General features: G+C 39.1%; 1 protein-coding gene across 1 annotated transcript in view; it reads right to left on the bottom strand.

Annotated features, from left to right (window-relative positions):
• The window catches only part of TENM2 (teneurin transmembrane protein 2), a 1855021-nt gene that overhangs the window by 677492 nt on the left and 1151662 nt on the right, over nucleotides 1-25867 (bottom strand). Inside the window, exon 14 of the mRNA XM_054217271.1 lies at nucleotides 527-573. The gene's annotated coding sequence lies outside the window, so the exon portion shown is untranslated. The remainder of the gene's footprint in view (nucleotides 1-526; nucleotides 574-25867) is intronic.

Genomic DNA, 25867 nt, shown 5'->3' with positions numbered 1-25867 from the left:
TCTTTTTCCATGATTATTTTAACAAATGAGTTTACTAGCAGGAATGTTTGGTAAAATAATGAAGCAAATATTGTTAAATATTGTGATTATTCATAGCAGAACCTATAAGTTATGTTTCTCCAATTGGAAAAGAGAAATGTGTTGTACGACCTACATACCCATTCAAAAAAAGCTTGAATATTCAAAAAGCTCTGCTTATGAATGAATTACAGATAAAAATTATGCATAGATATTATTCAGCAGTTTGAACATATACATCAGAAAAACTAGTTTGTTTGGAAAACTTGCAAACACAAAATGGAGCAAAGAAATTATTCATTATGAATTATTTGCACAGCATCTGTCTTACTTTCTCATGTTAATTGCCTCTGCTAAACCACATTTTCTCCCCCTCAGTATGTAAATTTAAACGATTTTGCATATTTTCTGAATACCCAGTAAATGCAAGTTTCATTACTTTACCGCTTATATCTGTTTTGTCAGCCTAATTATACTAGAGTTTATATAATTTTAAAATTTGACCTACCAGCTTCCTGTAGATTGCCACCTCTTCTTCTGGATTTTGAGTGTTGCCTAGTATAAAAAAAAAAAAAAAAAAAAGAAAAATATTAAAAACATGCACATTAACTGCATTTGTGAAAGATCTTGTAAGGTATGTGTTAGTTCCCACTGTACTTACGTATATTGAAAAAGCTAGGGTTTGTTTATAATCACAATGCTTTTAATGTAATTACTATAAATCTAGGACATGACCCACAATCGATTTGAATTAACACAGAGAATTCTACTGACTTCTGAGAGCCCACCCCAGACCTTCCCCTACGGTAACCAGCCACTGTATCACTGTGTCCTTTTGTGCTTCCCAGGAGGTACCACTCCAGTCATATATGATTATTCTTTCTACAAATGCAATTTTATACATCAGACATTTTCATTTCCTCAAAAAATATATCTTTTTTTCCACTGAATTTTCTGACTCTCTGATTCTTTGACCACCAACTTGCATTGTCTCTCCAAGAAACACCACAAGAAGCAAATGTGCATGTTATATCATGCCTTTTCTTTGCCAGAACTTCATGCCACTAATAGAAATAAAAGTGTTTTGTCAGAAACTGTGCTGTTCTTAGAAATTAAATGCAAGTTTAATCCTTCAGGCCTGTTAATGGAAATGCCCCCCCCCACCCCCCAGCCAAACCTGTCCCACAGGATCGGTTCAACATTATCAGCATATATACTTCGTTAAAAAGGCAGATTTGCAGAAAACACTCTTTTTATAGTTACAAATTTAGAAGCCAAGCACTTTGAGTAGTACAAAGACACACTTTTCCAAAGGCATAAAACCTTCCGTTTAGGATTCCATCTTCAACATACCACAAAATACATAACCCCTGAAATGATTTGGTTTTTTCTGTTTTATACTGAGGTTATAAAACAATGTGTTAAGATGAGTAGCAGAACTGGGTAAAAGCATATTTATTCATTTATTTCTGCTGTGGGCAGAAACCTGGCTGAATGGTTACAGTAAGTGTTTTGCAATAGCCATTAGTACATTGCCAAGGCACGGTAGGGAGATGTTATTGCCTGCACATCTCTACCAAAAAATCAAATTTTCTAGCATCTTAATGGATTACAACAAGGGAAAAGGAATCATGATACAGTTTTATGATATAGTTGGTGTTGCGTCAATATGAGATTTCATTGACTCATGCTCTACAGGCATTTGTGGGTCATAACAGAATTTCTGTCTTAAGAAGTGCGCCATGGAAATCTCAGTACTATTTTTTGCTTCTGATCCATCTGCCCTTCTGCTCTAAAATGAATGGCACCAATAACATTTTGGGCCTTATCTTCAGCAACTCATTTTTTTGGTGATTTTTTTGTAATATACCTTTTGGCTACAAAACACATCTATAGGGTTTTTCCTCTCTCCAGGACATGTTGTCCTGTATGCTTTAGCAGTTAGTGAGCTGAGCTGATTCAAATGAGCCTTGAAATGTTAAATACAACTTGTAATATCAAAGGTTCTCATATCAAATAATTTTCTTCCTGTGGATTCTAGGGAGATTAAGGACTCGTGCAGGGACTAAAATGTCCACTACTCACATCAAATATCTCAGCATTGGCTATATCATTATCTGTTCATTGAAGGAATGGCTGGAAAATACAGCTGCAGCACTTCTTTATTTGTACATCAGGTGCAAGGGGCATAGTATTAGGTCCATATGGCAAAGAGGGAATGCTGTATGTTGAGGAGTTGTGCGGCAGTGTGACAGAAGCCTTCGTGTATGACCTTGAGGTGATGTTTTCTTTGCAACTGGTGTAGAAATTAATTTTTGGGTCAGGCAGTAAACTAAATGCAGTATGGCTGCACTTTGATTTTTCACCCAGTCGGGTTATCTCAAAGCCCAGAGAAAAAAGTCGTCTCTTTTTTGTTGTTTTTCTGGTTTTGCATTCGTATCTTGCAGCAGTGTCTGTTTATAGCTTGCTTACCTTTCTTTACTTCTGAGCTGAATTAAGATGAAGTATGATTTGAATTGTCCAAAATACCAGCCCGCAAAAAACACTCTGTATTTTCTGAATTGAAAAACGGAACTGTGAAGAAGTTGACTGCTTCCTTACCAGCCTTTGCCTTTGCAGATGCAGAAGAGGTACTTGGAGAAGAGTCCTCTCTAAATTTTACATCTTGGGTCTGGTCTGTTTATCAGTACAGCCCTTGTGTGCTTGCTATCGTATGCAGGACAACCATATCACTGCTGAGAGGCTGGACGGCATCTACGCTCCTGATCCTGGCACATTCTTAATGGCACACATTTTTGTACTATAATTAACTTTAATTCTCATATCATAAAGCAGGAATATGACTTCTATCTATGCGCTTCATGATCGTCTTATAAAAACCAAATATTTTGAAAGGTAATTAGTTAAGTAACTCTGTGAAAAGTAGGGAGATTGTGTTTTTCAGGACTGGCATTCTAATTGTAAATGCAGTCACACATGGACTCAAATGTTTCTAAAGATGCTATTTCAGTAACTCCAAGAATGACAACAGAGTATAAGTGGGCATTATTGAATATTGCCAACAATTAAAAGAGCTATATTAGGATATAGAAAATAACGCCACATTTATTTCAGGATCCTTGTTTAAGGAGAAAACGTGGAGTCTTGATACCACTGTGGAACAACTGTTAACTGCGTAACGACAATAACAGTATACATAAATGAGTAGGGAGTATTTTAATGGAAAGCACATTGCCATTTTCTTTGCATTAAAAGTCAAAGGCAATTAAAACATAATTTAATTAGAGAATATCTTATCAGCTGTAAAAAGTAAAATTGATTGATATGCAGTGTAGGGATAACTTGGCTGCCGCTACTTTTAAAGTGATGGTGAAGCTGACAAATTAGTCACTTGGGTTTTTTTATTTGATAATTTCATGTATTTTTATATTTTCTTTCACCACTGAAGGCATTTTAATTAGCTAATGTTTGATTGCTCATTGTTTGGAAATGGAAAACGTTATAAATGTAGTGATTTGAAGAGTTGTTGGCATTCAGATTAAGCATCTAGCATGACTATATCCTGCTCTCTCATTACTAAAAACACTTATCTGATAATAGAATTTTTCTTACTAATCTTTCTGTCTGTAGTACTGTCCAATAAGATGTTTTAGTCTCCAGCTTAAGCATCACATGCAGCTGGAAGCAGGTCAGTGTAGCTCACAGCAGCTACAAATCAGTGAGAAATCTCCTCGTTTGGAAGAATCCGTTTCGTTTACCCAAGGGCTGAATTTGGCCATGCAAAGAATAACCCATCGGAAGTGATGAATGCTGACAAAACAGCAAACCTATTTCTATTTTTAAAAATGCACAAAAAAAGGGATGGCCAAAAAAGTTTTTAAAAATCACTCAGATTCCTTAAGCCACAAATGTGTACTCAATCGTTACTTCATTAAAAACCGGAAAGGTAGCTAATAAATATTAACAAAACATCTAGGTATCTGTTCTTTTCTGTTCATTTTATCGTTTACAAGTGAAATGAGTTGATGACCTGGTTTGGCTATTTTTTGGCTGTTCCTTTAGTTTTGTGCTAATATTTCTCTTCTAATGAGAGAACATCAGCAGACTAATGTCTACATGGATTACAAATTAATGCATTACTTCCCTCAGAATGAGCACTTCTACAAGGAAATCCTAGGACACTCTCAAAGGACTGGTAAATAAATTACTTAATAAATTAAATTGGTCTGCAACAATGACTACAAACCAGATGCCAGTGCTTTGGCGGTAGAACACCTGAACTTTGTTTATAATCCTTCTGTCCACAGAACTTCTCCAGCACTTGTATAGATTGACTCGATGAAGAAAGAGAGAAGAATCTTTTTGTTTCACTAAAATAATGTCTGCAAAGATTGGTTTTTTTTAAGGTTTCTGGACCTTTTTTACAGATGAAAATCTATTGTTCTTGGGTCTATCAAAATCTTTTCTGCCCACGTCAGTTACGTTTTTTCCCTCTCAGGAGAACCTGTATAAAGGCACTTCTATGAAGCCTAGTTTTCTATACGGGCTACCTTTTTTCAAAGTGGAAAACCATAACGACTGGGTGTGATTCATAAGGTAACTTCTGGTTTGGTCAAAAAAAAAGTATCACTGTACATGTACACCTTCTTATATTAGAATCAATTGAAGAGGAAAGTTTTTCATATTAAATAGGTTATGAATAACAATGGTCTCATTTAAAAGCAAGAAAATATATAGAATCCTGTTTAAATATTGGAACAGACTGAAGAAAGGGAAATAATTTGAAGAAGTAACTCAGTTGTTCTCTGACTTCACTGCGATACATTTAATTTAAAAGAAAAAAAGCTAAGGAATATCAAGTAGTTGAGTTTCTCAGATTGTTGGAGACAACTGCCCTCAGGGATATCAGATTATACGTATATATTTATATGCTCTTCAATTATATAGCAAAAGAGAATGAAGGTTCAACCCTGCATGGAGTGTATAACATCAAGAAAGAAATCTATATAAATATTACATCACTGTGTAGTAAGATGATAATACATAACAAGTAGTGGTAATACACTGAGATATGGGCCAAAGATGATTTTTTTTTTTTTTTTACTGAATTGTTTGTACATGGCAAAGACTGGGTTGGAAGGAGGGAAGGGAAGGAGAGGGGATGGAGCGGAACAACCCTGCTCTGCAATTCATAATAATACAAGCATTTCTGCCTGAAGTAGTGCTTAGGCGTTGGTTGAAAATGATTATTTCATTTGAAAAGTCACACAAAAAGCTGTAAAATACCAGCAGCATGTTACTAGAGACTCATAAGTACACTGTTAGAAAAGTACATTAACTAATAACTAGTCTGATCTAGTTGAAGATGTCCCTGCTCATTGCAGGGGGCTTGGACTAGATGACCTATGAAGGTCCCTTCCAACCCAACACATTCTATGATTCTATGAACTTATACCAGCGAGTAATTTATAAGTTTGTGAATAAAACCACCGAGAAAGCCTCTACCTACATCCAAAGGAGATGTTTCATGAAAAACAGTGCAGTTATTAGGTCAAAAGCTTAAAGAGATAAAACAGCAATTTGTTATTTCACCAATTAAAAGTAATCGGCAAGTGGTAGTTACACAGCCTAATAAAATGTCTCTCATTTTTTCCTCATTATAAAATCTCTGTACTTCAGATACTTTGTACTGTAAATTTATTAAAAATATCTGAAAGCACTAGGTTTGCCAAAAAGGTATGATCACCTTTAAATGAGTAGCAAAACAAAACCTCGTAAGTAATGACAGGCATGAGAAGCGCTCAGGAACTCTTAGCTCCCCTCCAACTAATTTGACAAGATGCTTAAACCTTATATACTAATCTATGAAGGTAAAACCTTCCACAGTCTGTGCGTGAGGTTACCATTGTTTTCCTTATTGTTGTTGAAAATATCACATGACTGCTGAATCAGGGTATGAAGAATTTATCAAAAGCGCTGGTTCACGGATTCATTTAGTGCTTTCAGCGGGTTTCACAGAAGTGGGGCTGGGTACCATCGGAATGCATTCAGACACAGCTGCGCACGGGTATTCACACCATCGCACTTGAATTTAAGTATCTATAGGAATATAAGCTATACTCTCAGGAAGAGAATTAGGCTCCTAATTTAAATGATTCAACTCTATTTTTGAGACTTCATTACCTTCACAGAGGGTCCTCTTAGAGCTCTAGGATAGCCAGCAAGATAAAAGCCTCCTCTCTTCAGATACAAGACCTACAAGAAGAATATCTGCTCTTTGCTTTGTTTTTTTTGTTTTGAGGGAGGTTTTTTGTGTATTCGTTTGGGGTTTTGTTGATTTGTTTTTTACAAGGAAAAAAAAATATAAAGTAAAGAATACCTTAAGGAAATTATTACAGGAATCAAATTTACAGAAATACTTTAAAGTAGCTTTATATATTGATCATCCAAAATAATTCCTGTTTAGCCTAAAAATTCCCCTGAAAAAAAAACCTATGAAGAATAATCCGTGATGTAAAGTAAAGCCATTTCTTTAAATACCTATTAAAAAAATAGTCGACTACAGACAATAAATTCTGGGAATGCAAATCTCTAACAGCCTAGAGGAGACAGATGATTTAAATACAATACCATTATTTCAGCATGCCAATTTACATCTGAGAGCCTGAAGAATGCTGGCAATGTCCACCTTGGGAGCAACAGCCACACAGTTCAAATGTGTGTTTTCCCAAATCTCCCTTTCCTGTTTAAAAATCCTTCCCTAATCACCTGTGCTACAATGCTAGCAGGAATATATCAGATGTTGTTATGAATTATATAGGATTAAAAAAAACGATTGAGAGGAAGGGTCTGAATGGTATTAGAATGCATTTTTAGTATATAATGTTTCTTTTGAAAATGGCAGAAACATTGCTTTTTTACTAACAACCGATTTCTTAAAGAATGCTTAAAACTTCCTAACAAAAAACTATAAATAAGAAAATAGGATAGGCAGTAGTATATTTTCGATACGTTTCACTCAAAAGAATCCCAAAGCCCACCCAAACACTACAGATCATGCAAAACTGTAGACTCGAGGATAATCACTGATCTTTAAAGGAACTTATCACCACATTCCCAATGACAGGTTTCTAGTTTGGTAAAAGAAATCCTCAAAAGTTCTTTTAGGTGATGGTAGACCTGACAAAAATGGTAATGGATTTTTGGCCAAGAAACTCAATATAAAGGCAAATATAGAAGAGATGTGTTAGTCAAACATAAGTTATTGGACTCAGTACAGAGTAAATGGATGAAATTATATGATATGCTATAGAGAAGGTCAGGTTACACAATCTAATGATCCCTTTTGGCCTTAAAGCCTGTGATTCTGTGAAACCGTATTCCTGCTGGAAGTCTGTAATTCATGTACCACTATTGATTTTTTTACCTGTAATAATACCTGTGCATGATTATTCACGGTATTTGTCCATGAATTATGTCAGCAAAAATGTGTTTAAGTAGAATTATGACTTGCATGTTTTTAATTTCACAGTGAGATCAAGGCCTAAGGAGGAGAACAGGTATATTAATTTCCTAAAGGGAAAGCATAAAGTGAATTTTTTTGTTCACTGTTTCCCACTGTTGTTACTACCCGTACAGCTTCTCTGCAGCAACAGAGAGCTGGAACAGGAAAGTCCCAGGTGCTGTCACTGTAATATCCAAAAAATACTTTTTTCAGAGACTTGCACCAAATATTGGCACTTCTCTATGTGTTAACATCTGTATCTTAGCTCTCACTAGAGGTGGACTGGTGATACCACTGGGAATTTTGGTAAGAAAAAGTCCGTTAATGTGTTGACTCGTAACGATTTACAGATGATCTCCGTGCAAATCAAAAAAATCTTTTACAAAGAACTCAAGCAGTGTACTACAGTGTGACCACAACTCTCACGCACTTCTGATTCTGACTCCTGATTTGTAAAATGGACATTTATTTTGTACTTCATAAAATGATGCAGCTGGCTTTTTGTTTTCAAGCGTCAGTAAGAAAATAAGAGAAGTAGTAAATTACTATATAAATACCGCAGAGCACTAACCATAAAGTATTATAGTCTAGTAGAGCCTGGTGTTCTACGCCTGTGCATTTCATTTTGTATGCACATATATAAAACTGGTGTCTAAGGAAATCTGTGTGTCACTTAAACTTGTAATATCAAATCTTAATTTTGGATAAGAATAAAATGCCATTAAAAATCCATCAGAATATATAGAAAAGAAAATCTTGCATTTATATTATGTATATCCTTCTGCTCTTACAAATATTTTGCCTGTTAAGTTTTAACAGTTTTTCCTTATTATCAAATTTTCAAAATAAAATCCTGAAAGACACCTGAAGCTGTTCACCAGTACACAACTGTTATTCGTATGACATTTCCTACTTTTTACTATAATTAATACCAGCATAATGATACTTGGGGGAGGAAAACCCCTTCAAATATACACCAGAAAACATATCATCCACTTACTAAAATAAAATGAGGAAAACTCTTTCTACTTTCTAAATACTTTTTTATCTTCTATAAAAAAATCCATGTTCAATGTTATTAATATCATTATTTGAGCCATAAATATTATTTTAACAGACAATCTTTCCAATAACTTTTCCTTCCTCCTATTTACAAACACCCTGTAAAGTGGATTTTGGTTAAAAGACAGTGTTTGCTATACATATGTTACTACTACTGTATCACTTTATGGTTTGTTATTCTTAAAACGGTGTTCGCTTTGCTTAGCCCTTGCCTAGTTGCTATTCGTTATTTAAAGCATATAACAAACTGGAGTCATGTGGTAATGTCAGAGCTGGCTGACATGATAAGTAAAACTACATAAATGGCCACTAAAGTATGAATTGCAAATGACTATCTTAACATATACACACAGTTAGCATATGAATATAGGTTACATTTGTGTCAAATTACACCAAAAGATTCATACACGCAGTGAAATCAAATAAAAACTAGGAATTTTAAAATGTTTACCAATAAAAGGTACTATTTTAAAACTAGTTATTTTATGTTGGTGTATTCTGAGTAATGCCATGTTATAGTAAAAACAATTAATTTTAAAAATATTCTAACAGTAAATGGACTAAACATTGCTTCCCAAATGATTGGTCAATAGCTTGTCATCCCGTTTAGCTGGCATTTATGTCGAGTGTTGCAATTGGTAACCATTTGACTAGATAAAAGCCTATAGATTAAAAAACATACACAATATGCAATTACATGTTTAGTTTCATAATTTAGCATCTCTTTATAATTATACTGGCAATGAAAACAGGCAAGGTAAGGCCTGCTTCTGAAACAGTATTTTCAATAAAAGATATTATCCCTTCTTCCCCACCACGACAGTACATAGCTCACTGGGTACGCTCCACATGTATTTTCCAAAGGAATTTATGAACAGACCTTCCTTAAAAACATTTTAGAAATACAGACCTGGGTAGGGATGTGTGATAAACCTGCAGTCGTGTCGGAGACTGTGTAAAGCAAAAACTGACCAACCCAAGCTGTAACCGTAATCAGGAGGAAACTACTCGAGAAGCTCTTTGCGCCAGAGGGGCTGCAGTCAGGGAGATTCTAGGAAGCGGCGCCTGTGAATTCAAAGTTTCTTAGAGCTTCCTGCATTCCTGTTGTTATCACAAGCAAGACTGTTGAAATGATCTGAGCCAGAATACAGGCACATGCTAAAGTACGTGCAAGGACTTCTTGAAAGTAGCTTTATATTTTTTTCAAGGATAGGTTATGCCTGTGAAATAATAGACCTATGTATCCTGCCACTTTTTCACCTGAAAATAAATTATAACAACAGGACAATTCTACTGAACTTTATTAAGGGACAGTTTATTTTCACTTCTAATATCTTACCAGATGTTTCTGCTTTTCGGAGATAATTTGTCTAGGTAACTGAAGGATAGGAAATAGCACTAAACAACATACCAACTCTAGGAGTCAAGTAAGATGAAGTTTTTAAATTGTATTAAATCAGATACAGTATGCAGACCCTATTCCACTCTCCCATGTACATGTGAACGGTCCAAGGATACTCACAAAATGCCACTGAGTTCCGCCCTTGCAGTATCTCAGTATCTCTGCTAAAGGTTTCTATAGGGGCTAGCAAGAATCTTGGTCTTGGCTTGCATTACTACTTTCTTCCATCACTTTTAGCTGTGGCTGTATACTTAGTCGCTTGAACATCTAAAAGCACAGGAGAATAACTAGAGGGAAGGGCATAAAACAAAAGAATGTCTGATACCCCGAGGCGTTCTTCTCCAATGGACTCAGCGCATACATTGACCCTTGGTGGTTTATAGATGCTATTTCTTGTTCGAGTCCAGTGCCAGAAGGATTTTCATTCCAAGTCTTTCTGGCAATGTTATTCCAGAGGCAGTAGATACTTCACTGAACCTCATATTAATAAGCTATGATGTTAAATAAAGCACCGAAAATCTTAATCAAAGTTATGAGAATCAACAAGAAGCGCAGAAGTAGCTAATAGAAGATTAGCTGCTGAACAAAAGTTTTCTATGATTAATTATATTATAGCACAGTAATTTAGTTTCTCTCGATCTGTAACTTCAAATATCTATACTAATTAGTTGCCAACCTACAACATAATAAATGAGATAATGAAAAAAAGATGCTTTAAATATCCCTTTAAATATCTCTTTCTGTTACATGTATGTTTTGCAGCGTGTTAACAGACAAGATGAATTCTGGGGTTTTTTAGAGGATGTATTAGCATATATCATTATGTACGCAGATGCCAAATACTAACTCTCTCAAGAATAATGTTCAACTGCTAAATCCACAGGAATTTGGAAATAAAACAAAATATTGTATATTAGATGAAGGCTGCCACGGGTTAAGCTTAAAGTGAACACAGAGACATCACACCTTTCTCCATCACATTTTCACCTGCTCATGTGGTGCACACTCCTGCTTTGATGGAAAATTCCTTTGGGTCTTCTTGGTGTAAAGCTGTTGGTGCTTGCAGGAAAATTTGCAGAGCAAGTGGTGAATAGAGAATGTTTTCGTTTGGCTGTTAAGCCAGAGAAATATCTACAGCATTTTTCACAGTTCATGAAAGGGACTATCACTTTTCTGTTAGCTTTGTTCAATTTGGGAACAAGTTATACAAGCTTTTTTCTTTCATGAATTTGTTTGGGAAAAAATATTTCTTTTTCTGAATTTGTTTTAGAAAACTGCAGTTCTTAGATTCCAAATGCATACAGAAGAAATTTGCAGTATTCCCCATGTAAGCTGAAGAAACTCTTAAGGAGCGTTGCACAGACCGAGGCAGTACTATTTATTTTCCTGAAAGCAGTGATGACAGTCAAAGCACGAGCAGCGTAGCTTGTTTTATATATCAACCTTGCATGTTTTCCTGTCAGCTTTGCAGTTTGTCATCCACAGCTTAGCCTCCAAATGGCATGAACTTTGAGGACAGCATGCTGAAATGAAAGACTTGCTGCCTCCTACAGAGGAGAAATAGGGCCACCAAGGCATAGCAGAATATCTGTTTATTCCACTTTATGTAGCCCAAATTGTGGAAAAATATTCCATTATTAGTAGAAACATAATATAATTCTGTTAATGGTAGTATAATTTGTTGTTACTATTTAGAGTGAAGCTGTGAAGAATCTAGCTGGTATAACAGATGAAATCATGAAAGAAAATACTAAATGCAAAATCCCATATACAAAAGCAAAGAATGAGTTGGAGCAGCTGCAATAGCTTATTATAAATACTTACCAGGATTGTTCAGCTAGAGCAGTGTTTGCCAGCTGGAGTGCGGTTGTTCTGAGAGGGAGGTGAGATATCCCTCCTCTCTATGTGCAGAAACAACGCAGCTAACTGAGCATAAATGCACAAAACAGGATGGCATTTTATTGCTGGAATGATTCTCAGAGACAAAAACGTGTTAGAGCACTTTATGGCAATGTTGCCAGAGAAGTAACTGGCCAGTCTGGAGCACACTGATAAAGTTTAGTCTTCTATCACTGAATCTTTTTATAAATCTTATCAGTTGTTGGGGTTTTTTTTTCCCCCTCTTACAGGTGTCAGTTACAGCTGTGTAGTCAGCAAACTGTCTGGGTATAACCTGCATGATTTTCTCCTAGTTCTGCCAGAGGATTGACTGGCTGGGAATTGTACGTGTCCTGAGCGGCTACATTTATGACAAGAAACTTCCCATTGAGTCACGTGTACAACTTACCTTGTCAGCTTATGGACAACATTAGTTTGCAAGGTGATAAAAATTAGTATCGCATAAATAAAAAAAGGATATTCAAACATGCATCAATATTTAAAACAAGTGCAAGAGACCTTTTTCATTAATTAAAACTGGCATACACTGAGATTATTAGACTGAAGGCGTACAGTATGTTGGTCATTATGTTATAATCAGTTTGAGTATGCTAAAAACACAGCATGAGACTAAGTTCCCACAGACTTGTTGTTTTACTGGTTAAACAGCACTAATCAAACTCTTTTATTTGAGGTTTGATCTAAAGCCCATGAGAGCCTGGCTATTGCATTCAGTGGGCATGGAGTTCAACCCTTGATGAAACTGAGCACTTTATCCTTGTATAATTCAATTACTTATGTCACTTGCTGAATATATTATTTCTTAGGTAATTCTTTACGTGTAACCACCAATAGGCAGAACATCCAAAAACCTCAGACCACTCATTTTTGTTGTTGTCCTTTTCAACTCTTTCAAATCCTATTTTTTACTGCCTCCTGCTTCCGCTATCACTAGTATCAGCAAAAATAGTGTTTTTCCTGTAACAATATTTATGGTATCATTGTGAAAGGCTTTTGCATGCTTTTAGTTACAATATACCACATCTCTTACGTTCGTTTTAGAAAATGATACTTTAGCAACTGGTATTTTATTAAATTAACTGCTGCAGTGTTGCCATATTTTACTGTGAATTGCAGGTACTCAATATAATCGTGCATGTCCACATAAAGGTGGATACAGCTTTTTTTATTACATTTGTCCATGTCTGGCTAATTTGACCATCATCATACACACACAGAATCACAGAATGGCTGAGGTTGGCAGGGACCTCTGGAGGTCATCTTGTCCAACCCCCCTGCTCAAGCAAGGCCACCTAGATCTGGTTGCCCAGGACCATGCCCAGACAGCTTTTGAACATCTCCAAGGATGGAGAATCCACAATCTATCTGGGCAACCTGCTCCAGTGCTCAGTCACCTTCACAGTAAAGTGTTTCCTGATGTTCTGACAGAGTCTCGTGTGTTTCAGTTTGTGCCCGTTGCCTCTGTTCCTGTCACGGGACACCACTGCAAAGAGCCTGGCTCCATCTTTACACCCTCCCTCCGGGTATTTACACACATTAATGAGATCCCCCTGAGCGTTCTCTTCTCTAGGCTGAATACGCTGAACAGTGCCAGCTCTCTCAGCCTTTCCTCATATGCAAGAAGCTCCAGTCCCTTCGTCATCTTAGTGGCCCTTTGCTGGACTCTCTGCAGTAGCTCCAGATCTCTTTTTGTACTGGGGAGCCCAGAACTGGACACGGTGCTCCAGATACTGCAAGGATCAAGTCTGGGAAACATTTATTCACAATAATACATAAACTAAAGCATAATGCGAAAGAATTATGAGAACTTACAGTTTAAAAGCATTAGGAAAAGTGGAGTCAGAAGTTACTACATACAAACATCAATAAATGAAAGGAATGAGATTGCAGGTTCATAACGGAGCAGATGAATACAGAGAACTTTTTGCACTCTCTAAATAATATAATAGTAATCATGTCTGCTGTGGAGAGGATGAAACATGGCAAATCATCCATTAGTAAGTATCTATTTTCCTTGAAAAATGCCTAATTATTCAGCAGAGTAATTTAATGTTCTGTATTAAGCTTAGAGGCACGCAGATTAAAATACCCACATCAATGGTCTCTGTTCAGTATTCCCTAGTCACTCCCACCAAAACATTCACAAACCTCAGCAGGGAATTTTCCTGAGAAAATCAGCTAATAATGTATTGTACCCTGCAAATGAGCCCTTAAATCTCTGAAGTTGATTTTTGTCTACCAAACCACAAAACTCTCTCCTTCTGTTAAGAAACCTCTCTGCCCATGTACTGTACCTCTCTATATATGCCAAGACATAACTCCGGCTATCAAATCTAATGAATGAAAATATCACAGTTTAAGGCAAAGCAAAAATTTAGTCTCTAATAAAGAGACTCAAATAAAGCCAACAATAAGTGTTTATATTTCAGGTGAAATAGAAGACAGAAATTTGGAAGCCTGTGGAAACACTTGAAAAGCAATTAAGTCCCAGCCATAAAACAACTAGTAAGATATGCTTCCAGGCTACCAAGCAGCAAGCCTGTAAAGGAGACAGTGGATCTACTGGACCAACAGGAATGGAAAGGAACCCCTATGTAGAAAATTGGCATTGCAGAGTAGCTAGATGACAAGTCTGTAGAGATCTGCCCCAAAAATATTTGAAAAAAAATACTTAACTTGAGAGCTAATGGTCCCAACCTTTTGCTTGACACCAACAGTATGAATCAGGATGAAATCAAGTAAAGGAAAGGGACTTGCAATACTATGAAACCAGAGTCAATAACAAATTATTTTACAGAATTATTTTCGTGAAAGTAAAGATGAGGAAAATTTAGCCATACTAGAAGATACTGTACTAATTAACAGGAAATTGGTAACTGCAGTGGCTTAGAAGTTACCAGCACTGAATAATAGTGAACTTAAAAAGCAAGCAGCTGAAATTCTCACAAGGTATGCTATTTATTATTAAAAATAAGTGAGAAATGGGGGTAAAAATGCAGCTGTCTTTAAAAGTAAGACGAGCAACGCCTGTGTCAATAACAGATAACAGACTAACATAGCAATTGAAGGACAGTATATTCATCAAACACCAAAACAAGTACGGTATGATAGGGTCAAACATCTTTAATCTCCAATTTACTATATGAAATGAAGAAGCACTCAGTTGGAACATGCGGAGATCACATTCCACATACTCTAGCATATTAAATGTCAGTGGAATTAGCTATGAATCTGACCTAGAAAAAAACAGTATGTGCTTAAATTACAGAATATCTACATTTACAGCCTCATCTTTTCTTTTTTTTTTTTTCCCCACCAACGCCAAGTCCTGCTTAAGTACTGTAGATACTGGATCTTAATGACTACACGATTTTGACCACTACTGAGATTATTAGGCCATGCCAGCCCCAGCATGGGACAAGGAGAAGGGAGGGCTATGAAGAGACACACTTTTCTCTTAAGCCTTTTCTGGTTTTAGTCAGTTATTTTGTGTGTGCGTATATCAATGTTTCTCTGTGTTTACACCTATCAGAACAATGCAGCAACAACATCTTTCAGTTACGCAGTTTCTTTCCTCTAGGAATCTGAAAGTATTACACATGCTTTAATTTAGTCTCCCACCTACAGAAGTGTGCACAATAGTGCTTTCTGCCTTAAGGCTAGATTCAGTAAAGTACTTACACACCTAACTTGTAAGGATTTCACTACAGAGGAGGGCAGAGGTTACACTTGGGCCAGGCACGACCATGAGCGTGTTTAACTTGATTCCCAATGTGGTTTTGGCCTAAGTCAATTAGCACACTCCCAGACAGGTCCTGCACACAGCTGAGGTGACAGCATTGGCCAATGCCCACTCCTACCCAGCCTGGTTTGGAGATAAGGAAAGCTAGCTGTATGCTAGATTTGATGATGTCATGCCAGATTCTGCCCCATTTTCTTTACTATACAGAACTTCATGTAATGCATTTTTATCCAATAACCATGTAACATAATATAAAAAACCAGTACAGAGATACGAAACTTGAAAGGAAGAGCTTTCTATGCTAGAGTCCATCCTACTTCTTGTGCCCTTTCTCACCAGCGGAATAAGGCTTGAATTCCCTTCTGCATCATAGCAGAACTTCAACTGGAGTGTGAGAAAAATGTGAGAGGAAAATCCCCCATTAAAAAAGACCATCAACTCAGGCCCTCCGTTTCCTGGGAAAGAGACCTCTTTTATGAAGCAGTGATATTGTTGTAGCCATGATAATCTAAGGGTACAAGTTTGAAGGAAAAGTTATTATCTTTCTAAGGCTAACTGACGCAGTGAGACAAAACCCCCCCCTTTTTCCAGGTCTGGTGGTTTGTTAGTAGGCAGGACGAGCTACTAGCGTTGCCTTCCAGTGGGCTATGAATGAATACGGAAGGCTGTCAGAGTATCCGTCAAGGACAGGGCTAAGGAAGCGGGACAGATCACCCCCAAATCATCATTCCTTTCCCCCTTCCAAATGATTATACATCATCATCTCTAATCACCTCCAGGCCAGTGATGAGCATGCATTAAGCCCACTTACGCAGACTGTATTAAGTATGATTACTCATTACACTGCAAGGTTACATGGAATATATGGATCGATGTATGGCAAGGCTCCACATCAAGGCTTAAACGTTCTTCTGACAGTTGGAAGGACTTTTTTTACTTTTTAAATTTTTGAGGTAAGGGTAATTTAAATATAATTGCTTAAGATCAGGGCATGCAATCCTAGCAAAAGCAGGGGTCTCAAATTTGGGGAGATGTAGTGCTCTCCAAGACATTCTCTCCAAGACATTCTCTCCAGCCTATCCAAAGGGTAATATGAGGCATTTTGATTCAGCTAAACCTTGTCAGTCTGGGAGCTGGGAAGCCGAGTCTGCAAGGAGGGAGAAGTGTTCCACTGCTCAGTGTTGCCCAGTAGAACTCCGCAGCTGGCAGCAGCACTGTGGGGAATACAGCCGAGCTGACAGCTCCGGGCAGCTCAGCGCTCGGTCACTGCTACATTCTGCACAGACTTTGCTCTCCTCACTCAGAGCCGGCTGGGGATCCAGAGACCAGAACCCACACATAAAAAGGAGGAGAGGGGTAAAAACAACTGATGCAATCTGCGAAGTTTTGCACAATCTGAGCATGGGTTTCCAGGAAAGCATTTTTCAATTTATATTCCTATACTTCTTTGAAGTTCATTACTGGATTTAGGGCTTAGGTTCTATTTTTTGTTCTGAACAATAACTTATTTCTTAACCAGTCTCTCTTGCAACCAATAACTATTGCCTCTTTTGTAAACTGCAGTCCCCCTTGTTGCCAGTAATATGTGTTTTGGGGGAATGACTTAAATGACAAAATGCTTACTTGTAACAACAAAAGAAATGATACAATATAAGCTAAGTTTTAATAACTGAAAAGATCTTTAATTAAAATTGCTTTCCATTCAGGGGCTAGAGTTTTATTTAACCAGCTGCCCTATGAAAGTTATTACCTAGAGTTTTCATTTTCCCAGTACACAGCTGCAGAAAAGATTTTATTCTGGTGAATGAAGAGCTTTACAACAGCAAGGACAAAGCTCACTTAAACTAACAATGGAACCATGGCAAAAGTCATAACCTTCTGCTGTCTTAGGGGAAGCACACTTTCTGAATATAATCTCTCTGATTATGCCTAGTATGCAAAATGCAGTTTTATATCTGCAGCTCAAATAGATTTCAGTATTACCACTGAATACTAATCACTGATGCAAAAAACGTACAGCTCCCTCAAGGCATTTCAAAAATCTTGATTATTTAATCAGTGCTCTCGATTTATAAGGCGAGCTGGTTGATGACTACCAAAATGTGACACATTGGACACTATCCAGATGGAATGCCAGTTTTCATTTGGGGTTAAAGAGGTAAAACTCTACAAGAGAGGTTTTCTAGTATCCTGGACTAGAGCTAGAGTTATATCAGATGATAAATAAAACCTGGCAGTTTGGCTTGCACATAATATTAAAACAGAAACTTCACTGAACTGTCAGTTGTAAAATGAAGTAATCAACTTTCCTTCTGATTATTCTCCATTTCCACTATGGACTTTTTATTTATTTCATGTCTTCTATCTTAATGTCCTCTTGTTTTTTTAAATAGCACTACATTTCTATAAATATATTGGCAATAAGAAGAGGACTAAGGATTATCTCTGTCCTCTAGTAGATGGGGCCGGCAACATAGTGACCAAGGATGAGGAAAAGGCTGAGGTACTTAATGAAGTCTTTGCCTCAGTATTCAGCAGTAGGACCAGCTGTTCCCTGAGCACCCAGCCCCCTGAGCTAGAAGACAGGGATGGGGAGCAGAATGAAGCCCCTGTAATCCAAAGGGAAACGGTGAGGGACCTGCTTCAGCACCTGGAGGTGCACAAATCTATGGGGCCGGATGGGATCCACCCAAGGGTATTGAAAGAGCTGGCGGAAGTGCTCGCCAGGCCACTTTGCATCATTTATGAGCAGTCCTGGACAACCGGGGAGGTCCCAGCTGACTGGAAGTTAGAAAATGTGACACCCATCCACAAGAAGGGCCAGAAGGAGGATCCGGGGAACTACAGGCCAGTCAGTCTGACCTCGGTGCCTGGAAAGGTCATGGAACAGATCCTCCTCAGTGCCATTACACAGCACATGCAGGAGAACAGGGTGATCAGGCCCAGTCAGCGTGGGTTTGTGAAGGGCAGGTCATGCCTATCAAACCTAATATCCTTCTATGATAAGGTGACCCACTTAGTGGATGAGGGAAAAGCTGCGGATGTTATCTACTTGGATTTTTGCAAAGCTTTTGACACCGTTTGCCACAGCATTCTCCTGGAGAAACTGGCTGCTCATGGCCTGGACAGGTGTACTCTTCGCTGGGTAAAAAACTGGCTGGATGGCCGTGCCCAGAGAGTGGTGGTCAATGGAGTTAAATCCAGTTGGTGTCCGGTCACAAGTGGTGTCCCCCAGGGCTCGGTGCTGGGGCCGGTTCTCTGTAATATCTTTATCAATGATCTGGATGAAGGGATCGAATGCACCCTCAGTAAGTTCGCAGATGACACTAAGCTGGGCGGGCGTGTTGATCTGCTTGAGGGTAGGTTGGCTCTGCAGAGGGATCTGGACAGGCTGGACCGATGGGCTGAGACCAATGGTATGAGGTTCAACAAGGCCAAGTGCCGGGTCCTGCACTTGGGTCACAACAACCCCATGCAGCGCTACAGGATTGGGGCAGAGTGGCTCGAAGGCAGCCCGGCAGAAAAGGACCTGGGGGTGTTGGTTGACAGCCGGCTGAATATGAGCCAGCAGTGTGCCCAGGTGGCCAAGAAGGCCAACAGCATCCTACTGTGTATCAGGAATAGTGTGGTGAGCAGGACTAGGGACGTGATCGTCCCCCTGTACTCGGCACTGGTGAGGCCCCACCTCGAGTACTGCGTTCAGTTTTGGGCCCCTCGCTACAAGAGGGACATTGAGGTGTTGGAGCGTGTCCAGAGAAGGGCTACAAAGCTGGTGAGGGGTCTGGAGGACAAACCTTATGAAGAACGACTGAGGGAGCTGGGGTTGTTTAGCCTGGAGAAGAGGAGGCTGAGGGGAGACCTCATCACCCTCTACAACTACCTGAAAGGAGGTTGTAGAGAGATGGGGGCTGACCTCTTCTCCCTGGTGACAAGTGATAGAACGAGAGGAAACAGGTTCAAATTACGTCAGGGGAGGTTTAGATTGGATATTAGGAAACATTTTTTCACTGAAAGGGTTATTAAACATTGGAAAAGGCTGCCCAGGGAGGTGGTGGATTCACCATCCCTGGAGGTGTTTAAAAAAAGGGTAGATGGGGCACTTAGGGACATGGTTTAGAAGTGGCTTTTGTCAGGGTAGGTTAAAGGTTGGACTCGATGATCTTAAAGGTCCCTTCCAACCTCAGCAATTCTATGATTCTATGATTACTTTTTTACAAATACAGAAGCGATGAGTGCTGCCTTTTCATAAGCACTAATTTCCCAACCAGCTGGATGCAAAATTTTAAGAGCTAGGTTTCTTTTCCCCAGATCTACAGATATATATATATGTATTGAAAAATAATTTTGTATCTACATGTCTGTATGTCAACAGATGCTTAGGTATATATGAAAATCATTTTAATTCCTGCTTTAAAATGCAATGGAATTGTCAAAAATTGTTTAAGGTAAGAACAGGTTTTTACTACCTAAGTTGCTTGGGCTTTGACAGTCCCAGGTCCATCTTTAATTGTTAGCAATGATATTCTGTTAAAGAAGGTTTCCACGTAAAATTTCCAACAGTTTTCCTATTAAGACTTTAAGGAACAGAATGACTTCAAATTGAGATAGCAAAGAATTAAATTCTTATTTAGACACCTAACTCCAGGCCTGACCCCTAGAAGTTAGCAATGTGATCACTGTATGTACGTGCCTATATGGCTATAGAGGCCTAACACTCAAACTAATCTTGAAGGTATGGTCCTTATTAGAAGCAGTAACTGTCACTTAAAATTCAGAGCAAAGTTAAAACTTTGCCAAATTAGTCCTTTGTGTGTGTCCATGCTGGCAGCGGGTGGCACAAGTGGAGCACCTGGAGGCACACAGAGCTGGCGTCAGTCTCCCCAGGCAGGCGGGGATGCAGGCTGTGCCTTGCTGCGTGCTGGGGCAGCCAGCCTGTGCTTGGCACCAGCCTCTGCTGCTGTGTCTTCACCGTTGCTTATATCTGAGCTATCAGCGATAAAGCTAACATATCAATGCAGATAACCACAGCTCCCTGGCAAGTGGTCAGCACATCATGTCAGCAGAACTGAACATGTACCAATCTGTAAGGATAACCCCTGCAAACACACAAGCAATTTGAAGCAATCTGACTTGGAGGTTAAAAGCATCCTCACATCCCAGTGCAATCCCCTCAAGCCTTCCAAAACCAAAATGACTAAAATTATAATCAAAACATGGGACCTTGATGGAAAGTTTAAGGACAAATAAGTATTAAAAGTATCAAAAGCCATCATACCAACATGCTGTGAAGTTACCTCTACACCAGAGACAATGACTGAAGTAAAAGACTTGCCATTAACCATCCCGTGCAGTGGGTAAGAAGCTTTCCCGGGAGCTGATGGCCAAGTGAAGGGCCTATTACCATAGAAATGGCAACGGCCCCTCTCCTGGGAATGGAGGTGCACCAGGAATTCATCTCACCCCATGGGATGAGGAGCAGGCAGGAGGCTGCTGGCAGCTCCCACCCGGGGCTTGGGAAGGCACAGCTCAGCTGCCAGCAGCCCAGGGGTGCAGGCTGATGCCATGCGGCGTCCAGCTCGCATGAGTCAGTGGTGACGTGGCCTGTGCGGTCCCTGTGCCCTTGCCCCCTCACTCCCCGCTAGCAATGCTTTTGTGTCCTGTTTTCCCACACCCCTGCAGCCCGTGGTCCAGCCTGCACTGAGGTCTGTGGGGCTTGGCTCAAGCTCTCAGGGTGCATCAAAGAGTAGTCAGCAGTGCAACGCAGCGATGCAAAGCGGAACTTTGAACTAGCTTGCTTGGGTACAAGCAGCAGCGCCAGCTGGAGCAATGTGAAGAGCAGCATGTGCTGATTTACTGCAGGTAGTTGCCTTGCTGATTGCAGCACAGCTGTACGCTTTCAAACCGCCTCCTGTCTGTCTCCTTCCTTATGTTCTTCCTTCAGTACCTGTGTGACTAATACTCATAAAGAATTGTTTCCAGTCCTTGTTTTAAAAGTTAGCTAGAAATTTCAGTAGTCTGTATTGCAACAGCCCAGCAAAAGGAAACAGAGAGAAGCATGATGGTGAGCAGAGCCCCAGGTGCCCGTCCCTGCCGTCCCCAGCCATCGGGAATGGGCTGTGCAGGGGCGGCTCTGCCCATCTCAGCTGGGCACCAGGCAGGACACACCCCGGATGCCAAACTGCTCCCAAAGTTCTAACAAGTGACAGCGTCACCTCTGCTGAAACCTCACATCTAGGTTTTGGCAAAATTGCAGATTTGTATTCTGTTACGAAGCCAAAACGCTTTAAAAACTGCAAGAGTTCACTTATAAAATCTGTGTTGTTTGGGCTTGTGCCCTTTATAATTACATCCCTGTATCTTTTGCTGTACGTGTAGATTTGTATCATCTGAAGCTTTTGAAAGAATATTTTACTTGACTGGACTTGTGGGTAAGGCAATCGTGGGGCACTTCAAATAGCTGCATTATTTCAATTTTCTGTCATGAAGCCAAAATATCTGCTTGAAACACAGATGGCTATTTCCCTGTCATCATCTAGCTCCTCAGCTGACCTCCTCACCATTTCAACTTCATTCTCTGTAAGAGTTTCCCCTGAGTAGGGAAGCTTTTGCACCACCTTCTTTAAGAGAACAGCGCTACAAACTGCTAAGTGAGGGTGTTTGATCGTATATGAGAATGTCTTACTGAAGACCGTGCCGCTGAATAACACGCTGGGCGATTGCCTCGGGCTCTGGGTATTGCAAGTTACAATGTCATATATACCACAGGTACCACCAAGCCTTCTGCCACGAGTACAGCACGACAGAAGTAGCTTGTAGGGATTATGTCGCCACGTTCCAGCCTTGCAGAGCAGCAGCCATACAGCAGGAAAAACCCTGGAGCCGGAACCTGCCTAAGCAGGAAAAGAGGTACCTCTCCCCTGCAGGTTAGAGGCTGCGCTGCAGAGGAGACTGCTGGGGAAATCACAACCCTGAAAGAGACGGGAACTGAAACTTCTCTTTACATGTAGCCCATGACACCGCTGCCCACCTTGCCTTACCCTTTCCCCAAGTCCCACCTAGCCTCACTAGGGGTAACCATGTCACAGAGATCAAAAACCCACAAGATTTCATAAAAAGCTCCACAGAAAACAGAGTCAAGAATACTCTTCTGCTACCATGCCATTCTGCTTCTGCTATTTAAACTGAGGCAAAATTTCAATTCTCCTTCACTGGGCCTAGCTAAGCAAAGTTAAAGCCAGTTCTGTGGATGCATCTGAACCATTAAGGACTTCTTGCATGGAAAGACCCCCTGTTACGCCTCTGCTATACAGCCACCAGGACATGACTCCTGTCAACTTCTCCACATCCTGGTATAGACACATGTTGTGTAATCACACATTTAATCTTAGCTATGGTCTTAATTCTTCTACTTCCCACTTTGTTCCTAAATACACCTCTCTCCACATTCTTGAACTTTTATTTTTAATAAAAAGAAACCAAAATAGTCTTGGCAAAGCATCTCATAAAAATCATCTTGTGGATGGGGCTTGTGTTTACAGAACATTGCACAACAGGGACGAGGAAATTATCTGAATAATTTCATGTACATGACACCAGCAGCAGGATATAGATGCACTAGGTCAGGACAGAGAGCTAACATATTTCAGAAAAACGTTTGGACCACTACTTTTCCTGTGTGGTAAGTGTACGCGAAAGCTGAAAACGTCATTATTCTTAACCGCTGTTAAACCAATGACTATGCAAAAATCTGTCTATCTTCAAAGAAGAATTTTTCTGTTTCTTTGGTGCAACCCTATACTGCTGTACCAGAAACATAACAGATGCAGCGAACGTTTTTGGTTTTTTTTCCCCAGTTGATGGTGCAACTACAGGAGGAAAGATCACACAGACCTTCCATTCTTCAGAGAGGCTGGGTTTAAATAAATGTCCAGCATTTCTGACTCCTTGAACAAAAGACTTGTTATAGAAGTAGAAAGCAATATCCTAATTTTGCCTTACAAAATTCTGCTTCACAAAAATTTGCAATAGTAACATCAATAGAGATAAAAGCTGTACCCAAAACATTACACACATGTCTAATTACTTGTGAAAACAATATTACATTCCCATTTTCAACAGTTACATTGATTCCAATCTGTGTCCTACACATGTGGGGTATGCTATTTGAATACACGTAGTAGGAAAACAGATAACTACTTTCCAAAAATTGTATATGAACCATATATCATTAAAAACAGAAAGTAGCAATACATTTACTTTATTAGTAGGAAACCTGCAATTTTGTAGAGTAACTAAAGGGCAGTAACACCTCAGTCACTGAGAAATTCAAATGTTTCTGAAAACATACCGCAATATACGTATTAAGTGTAGGGAGAGATAATCTATCTGTTTCCAGACAGATTATTTTGATTTGCAAGGACAGAGAACTGAGAGACTTTATTTCTTCTATTTACAGACACCTTTGTCAGAACTAATAACCCAATTCAAAGGCAAGAAGTTTCATAGTGCTTAACTATGTGGCCTCTAACATGTCATGCTGATTGAATTCATATGATCTTATATATTTGAGCATCAAAAGCCCTTTGGTTTTCTTAATTAGAAACTAGATTCGATGCAACTTGCCTAGAAAATAAATTAAATTCATATACATTACCTCTGAGCAATGAGAAATAGCACTGATTGAACAGGGCTGTTTAAATCTCTGCGGTTGGCAGTGTTCATCAGTGAATTTGTTTACAAAGTGGAAAGAATGAGATGCTGTCAAAGAATGAAAAATAAAAGCTAGATTTCTTGGGAAGGAGACATCCGTCTTTTTCTATTTGTAAATGCTGACGAGCAGGGTTTAAGGAGGGCTAATGTCATCCATTCATCTTAATTAAGGAGTTAATTGCTCGTGTATCCTGATTTGGTTAGCTGATCTTAGTAGCATGAAAAGCGTTTGCTTCTATGTATTTTATTGACCACTATTATGACATCATCAGTAAGACTCAGGATTTATTCATGCCTCAGCCTAAACTCATAACTTTAATAGCCTCCTACATGATAAAACTTTCAAGAGGGAAGGAGTTCTTTAGCATGGTACAGAATACCGAGAGGTCTGTGCAGCCCCTGCTCAGAAACTGTTAAAATGTCTCAGTTCAGCTGTCATTGAAGTATTACTTCAAAGTCTAGAGTCATGGAGATAAGTAAAAAGTAATTTTAAAGGCTAGTTCTCAGCAAATGTATATATGGAAATAGCATAAAACATCTAAAAATCGCATATCAAATATAAGCAAGAGACTTATTACTATTCAATTTTTCACATCTGTAGTCATAGTCAAGTAAGCACTGACACAAAAACAGACAGGCGAGGCTGACAGCATGTTCTATGGATTAAAGACCAAATTGGTTTAGTCATATGTCTTACAACACAAAGAGGGGAAACTCAGATCTAAAGAAAGACCAGTTAACTAACTAGGAAGTCTGAGAGGGTTTTCTGTACAATGTCTTTTAAAATTTACTGCAGTTCCTGATGCTATTTCTTAAAGATTCTTCACAAGAATCAAATTAAATTCTACACAAGAGGAAAATGGACAGTACTACTGGTTTTTGATTAATCAGCTATGCAGTACTTAAAAATTAAATAAAAGAATACATTACAAAACATAATACATGGTATTCACTTATCCTGGTAATGAGTCTTCAGAAGTATCTATTTATGTTATGCTACTTTCATGGGATCAATTTCCATTGCTAATAATGCACATAACTTACACGAAGGGTCGAACTGGCCTTTAAGAAGCACCACACACCGAACGTAACTCATCCTAACACAGCCTCGCGTGCTGCGAGCGCTCACTTGGTGTTGTAACAGTCACAGGGCAGCGCCTGTGCGCTCCCCTGAGGTATCTAGAAGGCACTAGGAATAATGTGATAGGGTGCTAGAGCTCATCTAGCTTTACGAAATTCACGGTGGAGTTCACTTTGTGTTTTCTTTAGCTGAGTGGTTCAGAGGCCAGTACTGGCTCCCATGCTTTCCCCGACAGACAGGAAGGTTTCTTTCTAATACTGATCAGGTTTCCATTTTTTCTCAGAAAGCTTTCTGTAAAATATAATAAATAAAATTCTAATAATCTCTGTATGATATGAACACAAAACTACATTGCTCCTCTCACGGAAAAGCAGCAGGCAAGTCCAGGACATACAGTTGAGTATGGTGCAGTAGACCTGTGTTACCCCAGACCAAGGCAGCCAGCCCCAG

This window comes from Rissa tridactyla, chromosome 11 (assembly GCF_028500815.1).
Source record: "Rissa tridactyla isolate bRisTri1 chromosome 11, bRisTri1.patW.cur.20221130, whole genome shotgun sequence".
Classification (NCBI taxonomy): Eukaryota; Metazoa; Chordata; class Aves; order Charadriiformes; family Laridae; genus Rissa; species Rissa tridactyla.
Note: the sequence above shows the minus strand (reverse complement) of the source record. Positions and strands in the feature narration are given on the sequence as shown.